The following is a 14,359-nucleotide window of genomic DNA, read 5'->3' as shown; positions in this document are numbered from 1 at the left end:
AATGAACATCCAAACTCAATAGGCACACATTTTGTAGGAACGATAAGGAAAAGCCCCAGCGTGCTACCCTAATAAGGCTGTATGTATCAGGGGGAAAAAAACAACAACAGCAAAAGGATAGATTCTGATTCATTTCACTTCATGAACTATTTCTGTACTCCAGAATAAGTTGTAAATACACAGGTTGAAGGAAATCCTAAGTAGCATCTCCTTGACCTTCCTGAAACTTAAGATCTGATTATGTAATTTAAGTGTCTGCGAGAACTACTGACACCTACTATTACGAGCTAAAGATGCAAAGCTGTTATTTTTTCTATTCTTCTAACTACTCCATTGAGTGGCAAGGACTGTATTTTTTTTTAATAATTTTCTGCTGCTGACAGATTGCTTACGGTTTGTTCGTAATTAGCCACTAATGACTCTGTAATCAGTGGCAAAGTTCAAAACTGCAGTAAGGGAGCCTTTTCTGAATGTATTTTTAAATTAATTCACTGTGGTTTGTTTTCAGTGCTAAACTTTGCACAAATGTAGAAAGCAAAGAGCTTCAGCATGCTTCTGAAGTTATAAAGTGTCAAATCACTGCAAGCCAACATTTAAAATGAAGAAATAGTGAAGTTTCTACATATTTATCTAATTTCTAAACACAGAAAATAAATATGAATGCTAATTATAAGCACTACTTAAACCAAACAGACTATTGCACCAGGGTCAGACTGTCACTAGGCTTCTGGAAGGTCTACGTATTCCTGTAGAGGAAAAGCATTCTTAGCTATAGGAGAGCCCTAGTGCTGTGGTATAATTGCTTTAAGAGGTGGGCTTATAACAAGCACTCTGTATGTCTGTGTGGTAAGTTGACCTCGTCTGGTCACTGGATGCCCAGCAAGCCACTCACTCACTCAGTCTCCTCATCAGGACAAGGTGAAAAAACCTACGGGTTGAGACATGGGCAGGGCGATTGCTCATCAGCTATTGCCTGGGAAAAAAAAAGTAAATCTGGGGAAGATTAATTCATTCTCAATTTAAAAGAGGATAGGATAGTAAGAAATATAATAAAACTTAATTCACCTTTCCTTATCCTCCTCCTTCCCAGGTTCAGCAACACTCCTGACTCCTCTACCCCCTTTCTGGTTGCTTAGGGAGAGCAGTCTGAGGTCAGTTCAAAATGCTTCAACTCTCCAGCTCCTTCTTCCTCACGTTGTTCCCCCACTCAAGCATGTGGCAGGTCTCCCTTTGACTCCATGCTAAATGATAATTAGTGTGTATTTTCTGTTCAGTACTTTGATGTAAAACGATAGTAACACACAGCAGTCTCGACAAACTCACAGCAAAATTCTCCATTATTCGCAGTGCTTTTATGCTGTCACTCTACTTTTCACCATCCCCATTCACACAGTACTTGTAAGATGTAACTCTCACTGTGCACTTTTTTCTCCTCCAGAATCCCAAGTCACACTTATCTGTTAACATCACAAATACCAGAAAGTGAATGGAGCATCACATTCTGAAGTTTCATATATATATAATAATAATAATTATTATTATTATTGTTATTGTTATTAATAATTTTGCTTAGGAAACTCTCCAGAGCTGGTATTGCCAGTGGCTGAGAAAACTTAAATTGCTCATGCATCCAAATGAGAATAACAGGGGTAAATATTAAAGGAATCTAAAGGTATTCTTTAGACAGATACCATCATAAATAATCTTAATAAAAATGAATGCACGTTTTGGGGTAAAAAAAAAAAAAAAAAAAAAAGGTGAGAGAAAAAAGACCAGTGTGTTAATAACAAGAATAGCCTTTGGCAAGGACAAGGTGTCTGAAACAACTCCATAACACAAGTAATGCAGTGTTTAATGAACCCTGTATTATTGTGATACATGGAAAATGTACAGCAGTGCTACATGGAGCTTGCTGCTGTCTTGCAGATTTTGCCAGTCTTCTGTTAATAAGGAACCTGAAGACTGAGGAGAAGGACAGCTAAAGAAAATGATCAAAAATGAAGTACACCATTTAAAACAAGTCAATAGTCAAACATCTGCCATCTCACGCTTCAGAGAACTGGTGGCTGACCGGCTTGTTTCCTGTGCTCACATCTAGAAAACACTGTAGAAAATGAAAAAAATGTCAATATTAGAAAGTGGGGTAATGCTGCATCATGCCTCACATGTTGTCACCCAGGAGTGCCAGCACTCAGCAAAGCTGTGGCCAGAGATGTTTTCCTGCTCTCTCCACAGTCTGACTGGCACAGATGACCACCTCCTTTCCACCTTCACACAGAACCACAGATGGCCGCAGCAGCTGAGCAGGACTGCGCTTTGCTCCTGGGTCACATATACCTGCACGGTGGTAATTCACCCCCACACTCACAGGGGTGGGTCTCTAAACCCCTAGAACTGACCCTAATTCTTTCCAGCATCCGTGGCCATATCAGATGGCCATATAAATTAACAAAAAAATTACTTCCTCTAACAAAATCACTTAGATGCAGGAAAAAAAATGAGTCTGTTATGTTCTGTATGAGTATTACAGAATCACACAGAATCACAGAATGACCCGGGTTGGAAAGGACCTCAAGGATCATGTAGTTCCAACCCCCCTGCCTGGCAGGGCCACCAAACATACACCTTTACTAGATCAGGTTGCCCAGAGCCCTGTCCAACCTGGTCTTGAACACCTCCAAGGACGGGGCATCCACAACCTCCCTGGGCAGCCTGTTCCAGGACCTAACCACTCTCCTAGTAAAGAACTTCCCCCTAATATCCAACCTAAATCTTCCTTCTTTTAACTTAAAACCATTTCCCCTAGTCCTGCTATTATCAGCCTTTTCGAAGAGTTTACTCCCCTCCTGGGAGTAAGTTCCCTTCAGGTATTGAAAGGCTGCAATGAGGTCACCCCGCAACCTTCTCTTCTCCAGGCTGAACAAACCCAACTCCCTCAGCCTGTCCTCACAGGGGAGGTGCTCCAGCCCTCTGATCATCTTTGTGGCCCTCCTCTGGACCCTTTCCAAAATCTCCATGTCTTTTTTGTACTGAGGGCTCCACACCTGGACACAGTACTCCAGATGGGGCCTCACAAGAGCAGAGTAGAGAGGGACAATCACCTCCCTATCCTTGCTGACCACCCCTCTCCTGATGGAGTCCAGGATCCCATTTGCTTTCCGGGCTGCCAGAACAGGACCCCTAGGTCTTTCTCTGCCGAGCTGCTCTCAAGGACAACTCCTCCCAGCCTGTACAGGTGCCTGGGGTTCTTCCGGCCCAAGTGCAAAACCTTGCACTTTGCCGTGTTGAACCTCATTAGGTTCACCCGAGCCCAGCTTTCCAGCCTGTCAAGGTCCCTCTGAATGGCATCCGTTCCCTCCACCGTATCGACTGCACCACTCAGCTTGGTGTCATCAGCAAACTTGCTGAGGGTGCACTCCATTCCCTCATCGATGTCATTTTTAAAGATATTAAAGAGCACCGGTCCCAAGAGAGACCCTTGAGGGACACCACTCATTACCGGCCTCCACCTGGACATAGAGCCATTGACCACCACCCTCTGTCTGCAGCCTTTCAACCAATTGCTTATCCATCTAGTTGTCCACCCATCAAATCCACTTCCCTCCAATTTGGAGATGAGGATGTGATGGGGGACCATGTCAAAGGCCTTGCTCAGGTCCAGGTAAATGACATTGGTCGCCTTCCCTTCGTCCACCAACGTTGTCACTCCATCATAGAAGGCCACAAGATTAGTTAAGCATGACCTTCCACTGGTGAAGCCATGCTGTCTGTCTAGGATCACGTGCTCGTTCTTTATGTGATCAAGCATGTGCTGTTTTCCTTTTCATCCATTCTCCAGCCCCAAATCTGAGTACTTCTTTGGTATCCTCCTCCATGTCAGCAAGTCCAGATGATTGAATTTTGCTAGCAAATCTGAGAAAAATACACGTTATACTCCAAATAGCTCTGTATATGATTAATCACATATCCTCATGAAACAGACGTCCTTGTATCCTGGTTACCCTCACTGTTACCAGTGGTCCCTATCACGCCAGGATTCAAGGGCTAAGCCTCCGCGAATCCGGCCTGGTCCAGCTGGGGCCCATTTAACTACACGTTCACACCAATATGGTGAATAGCTAAATGGCATTTTATTATGCGTGTTAGCAGTTTAAATAAGCCACTATCTACTTCGTCTACACCCCTTCTACATATGCATAACCCCTTCTACATATGCATAACCGAGCAGGGGAGGGCCTATCGCATTACATCCTGAGTGTTCGTGCACGCCTAATGCAACACCTCACGTTCCATATATCCTTACACAGTGTATTTGTCTGTGCTGACAACTTTCAGTTCAACAGTAGTATTCTTCCACTGCAGGCTCATCATGTTTAATGCATTACACCTGCTATTCATGAATATTTTATTATGTCATTTTTATGAGTAGTAAGCACTGTAAAGAAAGCCCAGAGGAAACCTGCAGCTGCAAAAATGCAAACTTCCTCTAACTGTTGTGGTTTTATACCTGTAACTCTGTGATAGAGATAATGTCTGGGTTAATCTTTGCATTCGTTCCTAAACCTTTCTGCCTACATTGCCTGCAAGGGTACTGTATCTGCTGGCAATCTTTAGAATAAAGGCCTTCCATTCCTTAAACAGTTATGCTCTTCAGATAAAAACAAAAGGATACAAAACAAAATGAAAGCAGTGTGGCCAGCAGGTTGAGGGAGGTGGTCCTGCTTCTCTGCTCTGCACTGTGAGGCCTCACCTGGAGCACTGCATCCACAGGAGTACAGGAGAGACACGGAGCTGTTGGAGCACAGAAATGATCCCAGGGTTGGAACACCTCCCTGTGAGGATGGGCTGGTGCTGTGTAGCATGGAAAAGAGAAGGCTCTGGCTTTTCGGAATCTAAAGGGGGTGTGTAAGAAGGAAGGGGACTCCATAGCAGGGCTTGTTGTGATAGGATGAGGGGAAAGGGTTTCAATCTAAATGAGGGGAGATTAGATTAGATGTAAGGAAGAAGTTGTATATAATAGAGGTGGTGAGGCACTGGCACAGGTTGCCCAGAGAGGTGGTGGGTGCCCCATCCCTGGAGGCACTCAAGGTCATGCTAGTTGGGCTCTGAGCACTGATGGAGCTGTGAGTGTCCCTGCTGGGGACATACAAAGCCAGGGGGTTGGACCAGACAGAACCTTCCAACTCAGACGGCTCTGTGATTCTCTTCGTTGAAAACACACAGACAGAAGGCACACCCTAACACATCCCTGACCAATGAAATGAGTGCACTGCCACTAAATCTAACAGAGGGATATGACTGAAAGTGGGAGACTTTTGAGGTAAGATTTGCCACTTATTAGAATAGGGGTGTTTTAAAATGTCTGTTACAATTCATTATTACACAACATTCCTCAAGGATGGGGCTTGCAGTTTGCTGCCCAAGGCTTCCTGTCCACTTCATCTAATCCCCGGTCACTATGTGCAGAAATCCCATTTCTACTTCTGAATGAAGTTTTTTTTGCTGTCAGTTTACATGTTCACATAGAATATAAGATTCACTTTATACAGAGGTTTCGTTTTGAGATTTGCATATCAGCAAATTTAGTGTGAAAATATTTTCTTCTACCAGCAAAGGTTAGATTGGAAAGATCCATGACACCATCAAATCAGAAGATTTGTTCAGAGAGAGCCTGGGTGTGCAGCGATTTTGCAATATTTACATATTTAAATTAGACTTAAAAAAATGATCCACAACATTCATCATCTCAACTTGCAAATATGGAAATAAACTTGAACACAGAAGCAAACCTCTTCTGCCTTTAAGGAGTTTTACATTTGCATCCCTAATATTCCACATATTTCTAGCAGAAAATCAAACCCCCATATCTGTACATTAAAAAGTGGAAATATAAATAAAAATAAATGTATGCATATATGTGTCTGTTTATATATGCATTAGTTAGAAACAGTTTTAACGACCTTCAGCAAGACAGTTTTTACACAGATATTTAAAGAGAGATGCAAAATGTGCCAGCATAAACATAATGCCGAGCTGCTTCACAGTTAATACTTGCATATAAATAATTGGATGGCTCTGAAACAGCATTTTCTTGGTACTTTTTAAGTGCAGTAATGTGTCCAGTAACATTAGACTCTGAAAATGGATCATGACAAACTAACTCAGATTTGGTCTCATTTCATGGCAAGTCTTCTCACCGTAATAACAGGATGATACTTCTGAGGGGGAAACCCATTAGAAATTTGAAACATGGTTTGAAAAGAACATAAACTTCCCCCCTATTGCACCCCCTTCGTCCTCATAAACAAAACAAATCAGAACAAACACACAAACTAGATAGATCAGCAATCTATACTTGTTGACATAAGTGAAAAAGATTGTTTTCCCTTCCTTCCATGAAGGTTATACCAGTTCATGCTAATCAAAACGACAGCATTTTAAACTCTGGCTTCTGCCAATATTTTATATCATTATGTAAACTCACTTGGTTGCTAGAAGCCCCCATTCTGCCACTGTGCTGACCCAGACTCTCAACCCTGAAGATACCTATGAACCTAGAAGAACTTAGATGCTGCATGTCACACTGCTTCTTGCTGAAAATACAACCCTAAAAAGAAAGTACTGAAAACTGAGGATAACCATCTTGTGTTTACATGGCACTGTAGGGAATCAGTCATCTAAACTATTAGACCCTCTGGCACAGAGTACAAGAGACGCTGCTAATTAACAGTAGTCGGATATTAATCACACTGTTCCCCTCTTCGTTCACTCCAATAAGTGCTTGAACTACAAGTGCTCTTCTTGGTTTGAGAAGAGCAGCTGCCTCTGCTTCTATGTATTCAATTAGGCAGATGTGAGAAGGACTTTGCAGTTCATGTATTAGTGTGAAAAATGGTCCTGTTATTACCATCTCTATCTTCAGACTGATGCTTTGTGAAAGTTGTCTGTCTGTCCTGGCACTACAACTAGAGCGTTCAACCACTCCCAAGCACAGCACGCTATAAATTAATTACATTTAAACATAAGTAATGTATATAAGAAGAAAAAAACATAAAATCAGGACTAGCTCTTAGCTGATCATTCAAGTGTATTAGGATTATGATAGGCAAGCCTTTAAAGAGGTTACCTCAATAGAGTGAAAACTCTAATTGAATGCTAGACAGGGAGGGAAGGTAGAAGAAAATAAAATATGTGAAGGATTGAAGCTAAGCATTGTGTGTATCTTAAGCTTTATCACAGACTTGTGTGCCCCGGTGGCGCAAGTGGTAGGAATGCTGTGTTGCAACACTGGAGGCCTTGAGTTCGAATCCCCCCTGTGGCGCAAGTGGTAGAAGTGCCGCTCTGCTACACAGGAGGCTCGAATCCCGGGGGGTTGGACTCGATGATCACTAAGGTCCCTTCCAACCCGCACGAGACTATGATACTATGATACTATGATATGACTCACAAAACTGCTGAGGTTGGAAGTCACCTCTGGAAATGATCCAGCCCAAACGCCTGCTCAGGAAGGGTCAGCAAGAGCACGTTGCCTAGGAGTGCAAAAATAAAGATATATTTTGTAAGATTAAATCATGTTATATGTAAATGAAAATTTCCTGCGTTTGTGTTTATGATGTCCATTCCTTCTTGTCCTGTCATTGGACAGCACTGAGGAGAATTTCTACTTCTGTCTCATCCATGAGGAGAAACTTCCAGTTCCTGAAGTTGGTTCTAAATGTGCCAGTGGGTAGACAGACCATTGGTTTCACCTTGCAAGGCCACTTCCGTGTTCATATGCCTCATGAAACAGATTGTAGCATTAGGGACAGTACTCAAGACCGGTTTTCCCTACTGCTGACATGCAGCAAATGATTGCTAGTCCACAGGAATGCCACTCAGCAGGTAAGGACTGGAACTGATGAATGGCCAATTAATTACAGCTAATAATCAGAATAAAAAGCACCTCCCAGATTACGTAGTTAATAAATTTTACATGTTATGTTACTGATCTCATTAAACTCAATAAGAGACAACTGTCTATGAAAATAGCAACTTTCAAATGTGTCATCTCCTTTCTTAGGATTAAGTTATTGTCTTAGTTTGTACGCAATGACTGCATGGGATGATTTGTTTAAGCTTCCCCTGCATAGACATATTACTGCTATGTGCTGTGTGCTCTTAATCCTAGAAGTGAGCATTATATAAGCTGGAAACTGACAGCAGCCACGAGCTTACTCCAGATAAGCAAATGGCAGAGCTGGAAATTAGTGAGTATGTGGCACGTGTCCATGACAACTCAACATGTGCTGCCACAGCACCACTGTGCTGAAGACAAACAGAAGGAAGTACACTAAGTCTTTCATAATCACAATGTAAAAATTGAATTCATGGTGCTTAAAATTTATCATATTCTTACTCATTCTTTCTTAGTTCCCTTCTCCTTCCTTTGTTTCGAAGGAACACAACTTTTTACTCTGTGTTTCTAGTTGGTGTATCAAAAGGAACTTTGTTTTGTTTTGTTTGACAAGTCTTCCCAATTCACTACAAAGTCTGTTAACATAAATCATGATGTTCTTTAACAAGGGAATCTATTTGATCTCTTGGCATGCTTTTTTCCCCCTTTTTTTCTAATCCACTTCCAGAGTAAAACAAGAATATTTCTCAGTTAAGAGTTTGGTACCTTCAAGATTTCCACCGGCACAGATCTACCTCTCAATTACTGATGCCAGTTAATATGTCCATTGAAGAATTCTTTGACCCTTCAAGAAAAGGACTCTGAAAGCTTTACCTGCTGCCACACAGAAGTGGAAAAGAAGAAGAAAAAAAAAAAGAACTGCGTGTGAAGCCACAAAAGTGATAAATACACTGCTGGTTTTCAAGGAAAGAAACTATTTCTTGTGATTTGAATATTAGGTTAACAATCAGTGGGAGCTAGGAGTGGTGGAGCACTGGTGAGTTAACTGCCTAGCAGTTCACAAGGAAGATCACAAACAGCAGGCCAACAGTTCTGCTCAGACCAGCACACTCATCTCAGCAATGGTTCTGTCACACTGTATAGGGCGGCCCCCAGCAACTGCTGGAGCAACCCCATCCACAAAACTGGAGGCCTTGACCAAGATAAAGGTCCAGAAGTAAGACAGTTCAGGGAGCCTCGTGCTTCAGGAATCACCTTGGATCTCCCTCCCTCTGCAACAAATTTTCTTCTAACTTGTATGAGATGTGCAGTTGTCCAGGGGCAGTCTTCCTGTGAGAAAGAGCTGCAAGAGCAGGACAGGAGATTGCACATCAGATCAAGCGGATATTCTTTGAAACCCTGCAGCCTAGTGATGTCAAACCTCCAGCTGAAGTGATGAGACAGGAATCATATTACAAAGTGGATTCCGACACAGCAAAGGCCAGAAGCCTGTGAGTTCTGGCACCAAAAGGAAGGCTATCGTTCCACCTGAAGGCTTGCAAGTGTGGGATAGCTTCACTGTCCTCACAGCTGAAACTGGGACAGCTGCTGAATGAAGCATCTCTGATAGCTGAATCTGAACCACTCAGGGGCACCAGGAGGAAGCAGCAAGTGGGCAAACTGGCAAGGAGAACTTTCAACTAGGAGCCTGAAAGTCAGCATAACTGGTTGTCACTCTAATGTGCCTATGCACTAATACATGCAGCACAAGGAGCAAACAGGAGGAATTAGTAGTCTGTGTGCAGTTATAGGGCTACAGTCTCTGGCATAATGGAGGAGTTGTGGAATAACTCACATTCCTGAAGCTCTGCAATGGATGCAGGCACATGGGCAAAGGGGTGCTACGCTCTCACCAAGAAGATGAGGGAATGAATGGAGCTCTTCCTTTGTATCAAGTAATGAGCCAGTGGAGATTATGGATCAGAATTTGTGAGCAGACATCAAGGGCAATGTTGTGGTAACTGTCTGCTACAGACTGCCTGAATGGGAAGATGTAGATGAGACCTTTGTTGGAGGAGAGGAGGCTTTGTATTTGTAGGAATTCCAATGGGAATCTTGTGAAATTCACCTGAATGAACCTGAGAGAAATACTAAAGTCCTGCCCCAAGAAAGAATAAAGCTACGCACCAGTGCATCCTAGGGACCACAAGACTAGAAGGTAGCAGCTAACAAGGACTTTCAGGTCCCAGTGGGCAGCAAGCAATGTGCCCGATGACCAAGAGCTTCTTGAGTTGCTTTAGGCAGAGCAGTGCCAGCAGGTAGAGGGACGCTCTCTTTCCCTTCTACACCACTGGTGAGTGCACATCTGGAGTGCTGTGTTCAGTGTTGGGCAAGACAGACGTGGTCTACTGGACGGAGTCCAGCAAAGGAGTTTATCTGATGCTGCTTTGAGGAAAAGGGATTGAATGAAATGAGGACCCTTCCAACATCAACTGCTCTACGGTTCTCTGACTTCAGAATGATCTCCTCTTGTCAAAGTAACTTCTTATGTGAAAAAAATAAATGGAGTGTGCAGAATTTTTATGGAAGTAGTAGCACCATCCACTTTCCTGTAAAGAGCCATAAAATGCTTGGTAGTGACTCTTGCATACATAAAGAATATGAGTTTTGAATATTTTGAGGAAAGCACCTGTGAGCATTCAGTGTTTCCATTAATATTAGTTCTTCAAAATTTGGTTAGTGGAAAGAATTACAAGGAAATAAACGTCAATGTGAATTTAAAAGTATGAGCACATTGACAACAGATGTTCTTTCAAGGTTGAGAGCTCCTGGCCCACAAATCATTAAATCAATGAAACCTTTAAGTGAAATTTAGGAATGACATCAGTTAAGCAGTGTCTACACCTGCAAAATATATTTCACATCCATCTCGTTAACTGTAAGACATCTATCACTGCTGAACCTTCTTGCCAACAAATTACAATAAAGCTAACTAAATCTTCCACCTTACACTACTGGTTCTCTTTCCACAGTTTCTGTTACTTATCTTAAGAATGTGTGAGACTGGGGTCTCATCTCAATCATTGTGGCAGAAAAATCTATATATTCTAATTCCAAATACTTTAAAATCCTTGAAGTCTATCAGTTCTTGAGTCCTTCCTTCCTTCCTTCCTTCCTTCCTTCCTTCCTTCCTTCCTTCCTTCCTTCCTTCCTTCCTTCCTTCCTTCCTTCCTTCCTTCCTTCCTTCCTTCCTTCCTTCCTTCCTTCCTTCCTTCCTTCCTTCCTTCCTTCCTTCCTTCCTTCCTTCCTTCCTTCCTTCCTTCCTTCCTTCCTTCCTTCCTTCCTTCCTTTTCCTTCTTTTCTTTCTTTTCTTCCAGATGGTGCTCAGAGCTAATAGGATAAATAATATTCAAACAATAATATTTAAAACTTCTGCAAACATATCACCCATGAATTTTTATTTCTGCATTTGCTTTCCAACTTATGTCAGCATAGTAAAAAGCAGAGACTAAGGCAAATCACAGAGTAAATTTATGAACAAGCTCATCGACTACTTTTGTAACAAAAGTCCTTCAGTGATTCATGGCTGCAAAGTACCAGCAAGGAAAAAAGTAAAAGTTAATTCTTAATTGCTGGTAAATTTAAGGAATAATTGTGAATTGGTAAAGAGGCTGCAATCATCTACAGATCTGTCTTTTTCTTTCTAGTATAAAATGCAAACAACTTGTCATGATAATTCACTTTGATGGTATTCACCATTTCCACAATGTATCTTTTAATAAAATATTGTTAAATTCAGCAGGAATGTTCAAATATTAAAATATGTCACAGAAAGATCTTCTACTGATACTTTTTACTTTATATTTTCAAGACAGAGAAACAAACAGAACAGACAGCAATTGTCCATCACCATGCTTTAAAATACTGATTTATGCTCTGCAGAAATGGGGGTAGGTTCACCTTGGCCAGCTGCAAGACCCCTATCCAGCCTTTCTCTGACTGTGCCTCCTCAAAAGAATAGGGGCTAAAAACGAGATTAAGAAGCTCACAAGTCAAGATAAAGCCAAGCAGTTGCTTACCATTTTTTGAAAGAAGAAAAGCAGACACCATGTTACACAGATCCTGAGGTGTACACATGAAAGGGAGCAGTAGAAAATGCTGAAAATGGCTTCAGGTCCAACACACCATATTTCTTTTGGTTATTATCTTTGCCTTAGATAAGAAGTAAAACCAAAAACAAACACAAGCAAAACAAGCAGAAATATTTAATGTTATATTCTACTGCTTCATTGATGATATTTTTAATGTACATCGAAGACACTAGAGACAGCAGTACTATAGAAGATAAATGAATATATTACATGTACTTGAATATATTCTATGTACTTGAAGATACTGCTGTGCAAGGTACTGAAGCCCCTAACGACAGTAATGAACACAGCAATGCAAACTGAACAATGTTTTCACAGTTCTCATTTCAGATCCAGAGTAAACCATTAATTTCTCTATACTTGAGACTGTTCAATGCTTTAAGCTTTATTCAGCTCAATCACAATGACTACTATTTTAATGAGGGTCAAAATCTCATTTCTCAAGGAGTATTAAATGATGCCTTTCATGATGGTCGATAGAACAACATCAGGAATGAGACAGAAAGAAGTGTAAAAACATGATGTATGAAAAGCCTGTCTTTTTTTGTGTTAGAGTTTTTATACCATGTCATAAGAATGTCACAGGAATTATGAGTTTATAACAAAGGCTAATAGTTCAGCACATTTCTGTGCACAACATCAAGGTATTTTCAAGAAAGCGTGGCTTTGAGAGAATGCCCCATTTTACTTCTAAATAAGTTGAGGAAAAGATAAACCAACAAAGAAATAAAAACAAAAAATAGGACACAAAAACACGCCACAACCCTGCAATGCGTTTAATGTACTGCAAACAGAAATTGTCCTTTGAGCTTTCTTATATTTAATATTTAAGCACAGCTTAGTTTGAATTGTTGGTTTTTTTTTTTCCCTTCCTTTATTTAGATTTTAATCACGGTGTAGAACCTGAAGGATGAACTAAAGATCTTCTCATATGAAAACAGAAACAGAAGTGACTTCCTATTTACCAAGGATAGCTAGTTTGTTATCTAAGAGTGAATATAAACATATTTTGCTATTATGGCTAACATAAAGAGACAATTTAAAAGTATAATAGCAGCTGCCCACAGAAATTGAACATGACACAGCAGGTTTTCATGTGAAGTAAATTTCTTTTCTGTAGCTTAGCTTGTGTATTTTCCTACTGAATTAAAGACACAAAGAGAAATATATTGAATATCAGTGGCAGGCATATTTCATCCCTGTGTTTCTGGATTAGATACCGACAATGAAAAGTACAAGACCGAGATATCAGGATACCAGGATCTCAGTTTCAGATGAAAATGCCATTAATATAATCTATTGTGAGACATTAAGAGTTTTCAGCATTAAAAACAAGTAAGAAAGCAAGTAAATAAATAAATGTCTGCTCCATGAAAAGTCTGTTTTGTGTAAGGATTTTTGATGTTGGTGCTACTTTGGTTTCAGCTTGTTTTTAATAATAAAAATAGGAAGTTAAAATAAGTTACATTATAAAAAATCTCCTTCAGTTTCCAGTTCTTTAATTTTACACCAGTAATGGAAACATAATGACTACCAGAATAGTTTATATGGAAGAAACATGCAAGGATGTCTGGATGCTTTCCCATGCAATCTACTGTAAGCGTTCTGCTTTAGCAGAGGGATAGGACTTGAAAAGCGAACAAACAACCTCTTCCAAAAACACCTCTTAGGTAATGTTACCTTCACCTTAAGATACGAAATTTAGTTTTAAATGTCCTTCAGAGGAAATAAGATTAGCATTCATTTAAGTAACCTCATTAGGTATATAATGTGATTACTTGCTCTGCTTCCACAAGCTAAGAAATTATGTCTGTCTTTTAAATATGCTGTATGAGATTTTGGTCGCAAAGCAAGTAGGAAGCAAAATGTAGATCTATCAACTACATAAATCTCGCTCTTGTACTATGGAGAAAAGAGAATCTGTAAATATCTTGATGTCAAAAGCAATTCAATTCACATAATTTTACCCTTTATTTATATTATTTATTAGCAAACCAACAGTGAAATTAATCTATGTATTTAAACAGATATTGATTTAGCAGATGTTTTCAGAAATAAAGAATGGATCAGAAAACAAATCCTAAACTAGAAGTACAACGGGAAAAACAAAATCAGTGTGTAACTCAGTTACTTACATACAAAATCCCCCCTATTTCTCACATTGGGGTATATGTCTTACTGAAGGGATCTTAATTCCAACTTGGAGAGTACTACTACAGTACAGTACTGCGGATGTGAATACAAAAGGTGTGAAAATTATTGATGCAGCAGCATTTTTTAAATGTGTGTTTGTTTTGGAAGTGTGAGCTTTGAATAGACTGACTTCAAAATGTAG

General features: G+C 40.4%; 1 long non-coding RNA gene across 8 annotated transcripts in view; it reads right to left on the bottom strand.

Annotated features, from left to right (window-relative positions):
• The window catches only part of LOC107317314 (uncharacterized), a 94,182-nt gene that overhangs the window by 11,989 nt on the left and 67,834 nt on the right, over positions 1-14,359 (bottom strand). For 7 of the 8 annotated variants that reach the window (XR_014932940.1, XR_014932938.1, XR_014932936.1 and 4 more), the window contains 3 exons: positions 11,953-12,085; positions 7,448-7,529; positions 1,066-4,791 (listed from right to left, as the gene is read on the bottom strand). The exons of the other annotated variant lie outside the window; for it this stretch is intronic. This is a non-coding gene — a long non-coding RNA (uncharacterized LOC107317314). The remainder of the gene's footprint in view (positions 1-1,065; positions 4,792-7,447; positions 7,530-11,952; positions 12,086-14,359) is intronic. 8 annotated transcript variants of the gene reach the window in all.

This window comes from Coturnix japonica, chromosome 11 (genome assembly GCF_054131305.1).
Source record: "Coturnix japonica strain WE chromosome 11, WE-NBRP24, whole genome shotgun sequence".
NCBI lineage: Eukaryota > Metazoa > Chordata > Aves > Galliformes > Phasianidae > Coturnix > Coturnix japonica.
The sequence above is the reverse complement of the archived record's forward strand: the minus strand, read 5'-3'. Positions and strand labels throughout refer to the sequence as shown.